The sequence below is a fragment of the Solanum pennellii genome, chromosome 1, assembly GCF_001406875.1.
Source record: "Solanum pennellii chromosome 1, SPENNV200".
In the NCBI taxonomy this organism is placed as follows: Eukaryota; Viridiplantae; Streptophyta; class Magnoliopsida; order Solanales; family Solanaceae; genus Solanum; species Solanum pennellii.
In genome coordinates this window covers 16428495-16436396 of record NC_028637.1, presented here as the reverse complement: position 1 = coordinate 16436396, position 7902 = coordinate 16428495, and positions in this window count along the sequence as shown.

The window sequence follows — 7902 nt, the reverse complement described above, 5'->3', positions numbered from 1 at the left end:
GGGGGGGGGGGGGGGTAAAACCCTAAAAAATCTAAAAGAAAATTGGTATTATAGGTAGTTTTATGAGGATAAAGTGGGAAATAGGGATTGTGAAGAGGGCTGATGGGTTGATGTTTGGGCTGCTGCATTTGGGCCTTTGTTTTTAGGTTTTCATTTGCAGATTTGGGTCATGATTTGGTAGACAAATAGTTGAAGTATTTTTTGTGTCATTTCGTTATTTAAATCAATTCATTTGATGTAGTAATTTAATAACTAGTGTAATATATCATTTGTATGTATAAGTATAATATTTAAAATTTTCCTCGATGATTTGCATTATTTGTGTTAGTATGAAATTTGAAATAAAATGAAACATAAAGTGATAGAAGTGACTTTCTTAAGAAAAAAATGTATCTTATTAGTAACTAGGTAACTTGTCCGCGCGTCGCGCTGTCATAAATAATTATTGCATTGAAATTGTAAATATTTTTTTACTGATATTCATACATTAAAAATAATGGAAAATAGGTTTATAAAAAAATATTAGCAATATTCCAACCTGAATTTCATTATTTCTCATAATCACATAACCCAAGAACCTCTAATGAATGAATTATTCATGAAATAATAAATTATTGGTTATTTAATTAACATTAAAAGGAAAATAAAGAAGAAAATAAGAATATATATACAAAGTCATTTCATCATAAAATAATCATTTAAGTTGCTCAGATTATACAATTGTGATATATGTCTAGGTGAAAATTCAAAAGTTTGTGAACATATTCAAAGAAGAAATTACGCTTGAACATGAAAGCAATTAAAACTTTCAAATTTGCATGATGAATTTCTTCAATTGATAAGTGAGAAATTACATATCTATGTAAAAATAGATAATATTTAAGTTTATATATAGTACTTTTAAGTTATAGAATGTAAAATAGAATATCAAAACGTGAATTCTTTGAGCTGAGTACAATAATTATTTTGTGCACAATCGATAACCAGAATTGGCTTAATCTCCTGAATCAGAAGTATGACTATTGTAATACTCAGCATCATAATCAAAATTCGTTGGCTTTGATTGAGTAAGAAGAACCAAATTCCCATAACTTAACATACGATGATAAATTCTACCAGAAACAAAGAAAGACTCAGATTTTCGAGCAACAAGCTTGTTGTTAATCTCTACTATTTGAGTAGGCATAAGGGTATCAGTCGGATATCGAAAACTTTCCCATAATACTGAAGAATCAATACCAACACCAACACCAACAAAGTTTCCTGTATCATTCATGACTGCATAAGCAACATTAGAATCAATCCGACCAGTGCTCCACATGATCATTTTCCCTTAAGGATCGGAGAATCAGTCCCTTTAGAGGATTTAACTCCGCGATTGAGCCTCGTGGCACAAGGTTACCACCATTTTCATACCAAATTATGTTGGGATCTTTAATCTTTGCTTAGTATATGCAAAGCAAGAACTGATTTTGACTTTGAATTTTCTTGAATCCAAATGCAAAATTTCCAGATTGAGAAACTGTAAATAATTTGTTACTAATATTCATATATTAAAAATAATGGGAAAATAGGTTCATAAACAATAATAGCAATATTTTAACATGAATTTGATTATTTGTCATTATCACATAACCCAAGAACCTCTAACAAATAAATTATTCACGAAATAATAAATCATTGGTTCTTTAATTAACACTAAAAGGAAAATAAAGAAGAAAATAAGAATATATATACATACAAAGACATTTCATGATAAAAAGAAGCATTTAAGTTGCTCAGATTATACAATTGTTATATATGTCTTAGGAGAAAATTCAAAAGTTGGTAAACATATTTAAAAAAGAAATTACGCTTGAAAAGGAAAACAATTACACCTTTTTAACTTGCATAATGAATTTCTTCAATTGATAAGTGAGAAATTATATATCTATATAAAATTTAAGTTTATATATAGTACTTTTACGTTATTAAATATAATATAGAATATCAAAATATGAATATTTGGAGCTTAGTACAATAACTATTTTCTGCACAATGAATAAACGTACTATACGTGTATATGTTCAATATAATCAGAGACAATAACATTGCAGAAACATAAACAACATAGTTTAAAACATGTGCATAAAAACAATAATTAATATCATATGCATAAATTAATGAGTGTAAAAAATATAGCAGGATATATAAAAATAGAATGCAATAGAAAGAAAAAAATCGACTCTACTGAATGCATAATATCCCTTAAAACAGCAGTGTGAGTAAGTTACTCAACTAGAGAAAATCCAACAATTATTTAATTTTGTGGAAGTAGAAAAAGAATATCGAATTTTTTTTAGATAAGAGAAAATTTCTCTATTTATCAACAAAAAAGGGTAGTGCGAACAAATGTTTGTCGTGACTTATCAGAAAGGTTACAACTATTTAAAAAAGTTGCAACCCTTCCGAAAGTTCACAACCTTTCATAAAAGTCGCAACTTTTCATAAAGTCACACCTTTTCATTAAAATCACAACTTTTCATTAAAGCCGCAACTTTTCATACAGTCACAATTTTTGAAAGACGTCGCAACTCTTCATTAAAGTCACAACTTTTCATAAAAGTTACACCTTTTGATAACAGTCACAACTCTTCATTAATGTCCCAACTATTCATAAAAGTCACATATTTTCATGAAAAAATGAAGGCTTGTTTTGGAAATAAATTAATTTGAAACTAAATTCTTGCTTGTAATAGCGCTACATATGCGGGCCTAGAATTTTCTTTTATATAAATATATGATATGATTCTATGAATGTGACAACGATAGTATCATAATGATATTATTAATGATAGATAACATTATATTTTTTAATAACATAGAAGATCAATTAATTGTAATTTAATGAAAGCAAGGTCAAAATTGGGTATCAAGACTATTCTAGACAATAAAAGAGTTTTCGGGGAAAAAATTGACGTAGTGGCTAATCTGTTCTCGACAATCAATCACGACTTGACTAACAAATTTATGATGACACTTGCTAAAGCCCACCAATAGGTAAGAAGACTCATACCAAGAATGAGAAGTAGTGAGTATTAGAATGGAACTACACATAGTAATACTAAAACTAAGAAAAGACAAAAAAAAAAAACAGAAAGCAAACCAAAAAGTATATACAAAGGAAACCCTTCCAGAACCTGGAAGTCATGCGTACGGAGTTATCTTATCCGATAAATACTAGTCTCACAAGTGGACCATAAAAAGTCATCTCAAAGGCAAAAGAAAAATTAACATATGTACAAAAGGAGACATGTTTGTCCAAGACACGAAGCTCTCACTCGTCTTTAATATTTAGAAGTTGCAAAAGACAGATATAACGATTACTGCTTGTAGCTTACACTAAGACCTACATCACAAAAAGTAGTATTGTCACGACCTTAGCCAACACCCTGGACGTGGCCGGCACTCGTGAAATATACCTGGTCTCCAAGCGAACCTTCGTCCTATCTGACTACAAGCGGAAGACAAAATTAAGCATATAAAGCTTAAAAATTGAATAAAATCTCATGAAACTCAAATACAAAGCTTTAACTCAAATAAAAACCTATGAATAAGATAAATACTCAACTCGCCATTACATAGGAAACTTCAGTCTTTAAACCATTTGATAAAATAAATAAACAGATATTCTAAAAATCTACAGTCTATCTATGAAGCCTCTAACTCGGAAAGATGGAACTCGGGAGAAGACCCACGATATCCTAACAATTGATGTAACTCAAAGTACAAGTGGAACCCTCCGGGAGCAAAGAATCTCACCATAGCTAACTAGAACTACAGATGGTATCAATGAAGCACATGTTGATAACCCTGAATGCCTGTATCTGCATCATGAAATGGTTCCCTAATGCCTTAATACGTTGAATGTACGCACATAAAGGGGGAATTGTAAACAATAAACATAGGCTTAAACTAGATAAAAAGAAACATACATACCTCTTCGAAACTCACTCAACTCAACTCAAGAATAAGATACTCAAATCAAAGATATGAAACTCAACTCAAAAGTACGCAACTCAAGATACTCAAGGATAAAGTAACCGTAAATGATGCAATATATATGGAAAGCTTTTAAATAGTAGATTGAAAATCAATGTAGTTAACAATAAAATATACTTAGTTTATATGTAAGGATACAACATAAACTCTATTTGTAATTTGTACATGAAAACACTAAGTAAATATCTATTTATATAAAAATACAAATATTTGTGTGGGAGTTTCTCTAATCGATAACCAACACTATGAGCTATATAATGATACAACGTCTCGTCCACGCTGCCAGAATTGTCATATACTTTGTCATTGTATAAGACCTACTCACTAAGTGGAACCACTAGTGTATGCTAAAAAAACATTAAGGAATCATCTAAAAAGTATGACCCGTTCTACCCACATTGTCCATATGGTGTATAGAGGTTGTAAGTTATCTAAACTCTCCCTCATATTGGTACTCAATACTACTCCCAAAATATACTAGCTCATATGTTTAGAACATAACTTTTTATGTTTTTCGAGATGATTACTCAAAAATTATTTTCTGAAAAGAGATGGTACTCAAACTACTCAAAACTCTTCTAGAAATCTCAGTTTCCTCTCATCTTAAATGTGAAAATTTTCTCTTGGAAATACTTAGTTCCCATATATCATTTTAAATAAAATGAACTCAACTCTACGCTTTTTCAAAAATATTTTAAATTTATATTATATTATGATCATTGATGACTGGAAAAGTAATACTTCATGAACATTGATGGTATATCTAATACCATACTACTTATACATTTGATGACAAACTCAATTGTTATTCTAATCACGCTTTAGAAACTCTTTTCTTAACTTATCTTTACTATCTCAAAACATAACTCAACTATTGTATTTAAAAAGCTTCTAAAACTTTATTACTCAAATTATAGGGTTCTAATGGAATTATGGACATGAACGTCTCAACTCAAGAATGTTAATGATAGATCTCATCTCAAGACTGCTCGGCTCATAGGGTTCATGAGAAATTATGGGGATGAACTACTCAACTCAAGGGCTTCATAGGAACATATAGTGTTCCATGAATAGGAATATAATCTCAAAAGCTTTGGAAACTCAATACTCAAGAATTATAACTTGAATATACTAATCCTCTCAAAGATACTTATGGAATTTATGCGAAATTTATGGGCATGAATAGCTCGAATTGAGGGTGTAAATAACAATATGGAAATCATATGTACAACCCTTCTCATTCTCATTCTTGCTTCCTCAAACACAGTTTAAAACTCAATAATTAGGAGAAATGATGAGAAAGAACAATGGGGTCAAGAACTCAAATTAACTTATCTCAAGAATACTCAAATCTAGGGATAAGATCCAAGATTTCTCTTTTACATATTTGAAATTATATGTAGGGAGCGATGACGAACTAGTCCAAAACTATGATAGTCTTGTACCTGGAAGAATAAGATTCTTGAAGAATCTTGAAGCAAAGCATGATTAAGATCCTTGAAACCCTTGCTTGAAGGTAAACAATCAAGAAAACCTTTCATGAGATTCTTAAATTATTTTCTTGAGATCTCTTGAAGAAGAATCTTGAAAAAATCTTGAATGGAGTCTTCTACTTTTATTTTTCCTTAGGCTTTGAGAGAAGAAGAGAATGATGGTTAAAAGATGAAAATGTGATAGTTTTGAGCCTTTAATTAGTCAAGAAATTGAAGTAGTTGGAAAGTAGATTCAACAAACATTAATTGGAATACGTTATGTCTCACATAATTCTTTATATTCTAAGAGATATGATTGTTACATGTTCACCCAAGTAGAATCTAACATTCAAACTTAATCGATAATGGAACTTCAAGAACACTTATCAAGAACTCATGAAGAACTTAAATCCTTAAATTTCAAGAACTAAATTATGATAAATAAATCATGACTGGCGTATGAGTGAACAAACCCAACACTATGGAAGCTTACATAACCCTTAGGGATCATACCCATGGCGTAAATCTGCAACAATACTCAAGAACCTCAACGAACGCCTTGATCCTTTCCTCTTTTCTCCTCTTGAATCTTCTCTTTAAAACCCTAAACACTTTTTGGGATGAAATAAACTAATTATAATATGTTTATACACCTAAAACCTTACTACTTAAATCTGATTACTTTCAAATACCCCTCATATTTTTGGGTAACGTTCCTTAATTGGATAGTGCAACTTCAAAAGGGCATATCTACTCATCCGACCTCAAAACATAGAAAACACAGCAGCGTTGAAAATATAATTCAAATATATTTAATTTTGTATCTTATGGAACACCTAAATCATCCTGTACTAATAGTTAGGCATAACTTGCAAAAATTCAGATTATCCTATTTCCAATTCAGTTCTTTTTGGATCTCAAGGTGCTATATATAATTACCTTAACACTTAAGAAATTTTTAATTCCGTTGTAAAATCTCACTCACTACAAAAAGTGATTCGAGTCTTAGTTCAAAAAATTTTTCTTAGGTGTTATAAGGACAGTGTAAATCTAAGTATTTTCAAGGCAGATATGAAAATAATGCACACGAGTATACCAAAAGTAAATCTAAGTATTTCTACACTAAATAGAATTGGATTCCCATATTCCCAAAAAATACACTCGTGCACAAGTTCAATAGAATCCGTGTAGAGCCCCATAAGCCTAAAAGGTACAAAGAATAACTAAGTGTATAAGAAAAAATAATAAAACAATAAGAATCCATAAAAATTTTCCAAGTTCCAAGCCAAAGTAACCAAGAACCAGTAAACTCGTGTCCCAACTAGGAAGAATGACAATCAACCCAACTAGTCAACACCCAGCCCCGCTAGCAAAAGTGACAATCAACCCAGGTCTCCCAATCATACGGTCCACTCTTATAAGTATAAATCACCAAACTATAAAGAATGACTCGGGGCGTGTCAACTTCGTTGAGGATCTTAGATATTTAGGCCGCCGAACTAGTCTACTCCTATGGGCGTCACCTATCTAGCTAGAAAGAATGTCCAAGAGAATATTGGTCCAAAGAGAATCTAATGTAGGTTTCAAGAAACCATGGATCGATATCCACTCTCAATGATATCACAAAAGGCTTCAATCATGAAGCAATCCAATACCAAGAAGGTACATAACCTCTAGTAATGCCTTAAAGTTGCAAAAGTAGGGAGATAAAACAGAAGGGGAAACAAGTAGCACAACAACTTAAACAATGGCTCGTCCTATTAGACCCAAGTCTTTTATTCCAATCAATAAGGACCCCGTCCATCCAAAATACATCAGAGACATAAAAAAATCACAAGGAGATTAAGTCTGAGACAACTCTAGTATGTCGTAGAATAAGCCCACAACATGGTGAGAATTCTCAAATATTCTCATTAAAAAAATTGAAAAGGACAACTGTCTTGGCCAATAAAACCCCAACGACGAAATAGGATCAAGTCCCATAGAAAAAGATATGTCGTATAGAATTCTTATCAGGAAATCTAGATTGTGAAATTGCTCATATGTAATAGTAAAAACAGTTAGATGGATGATTCCACCAATCTAATAAAAATATTTGGTTATCAATTGTCACAATTAAACTAATACATTGGAGATTTCAAGAGTTAACAAGCAATATAGAGGTGAGGGGATGAGAAATAGATGCCACATATCGGTAATTGTGCTACCTTACAGTGATGATCATTCATGGATAAGCTCGGTCATCTTCAATGACTCTAATCATCTGTCAACCTATAGGAATCTATCTTATTTATGTCTCATCTAAATGACAATCTAAACAATATAATATCTTACTTTATTCTCTCCATTGATCCATAAATAGTGAAAATAGATCGAACCCACTACCTTT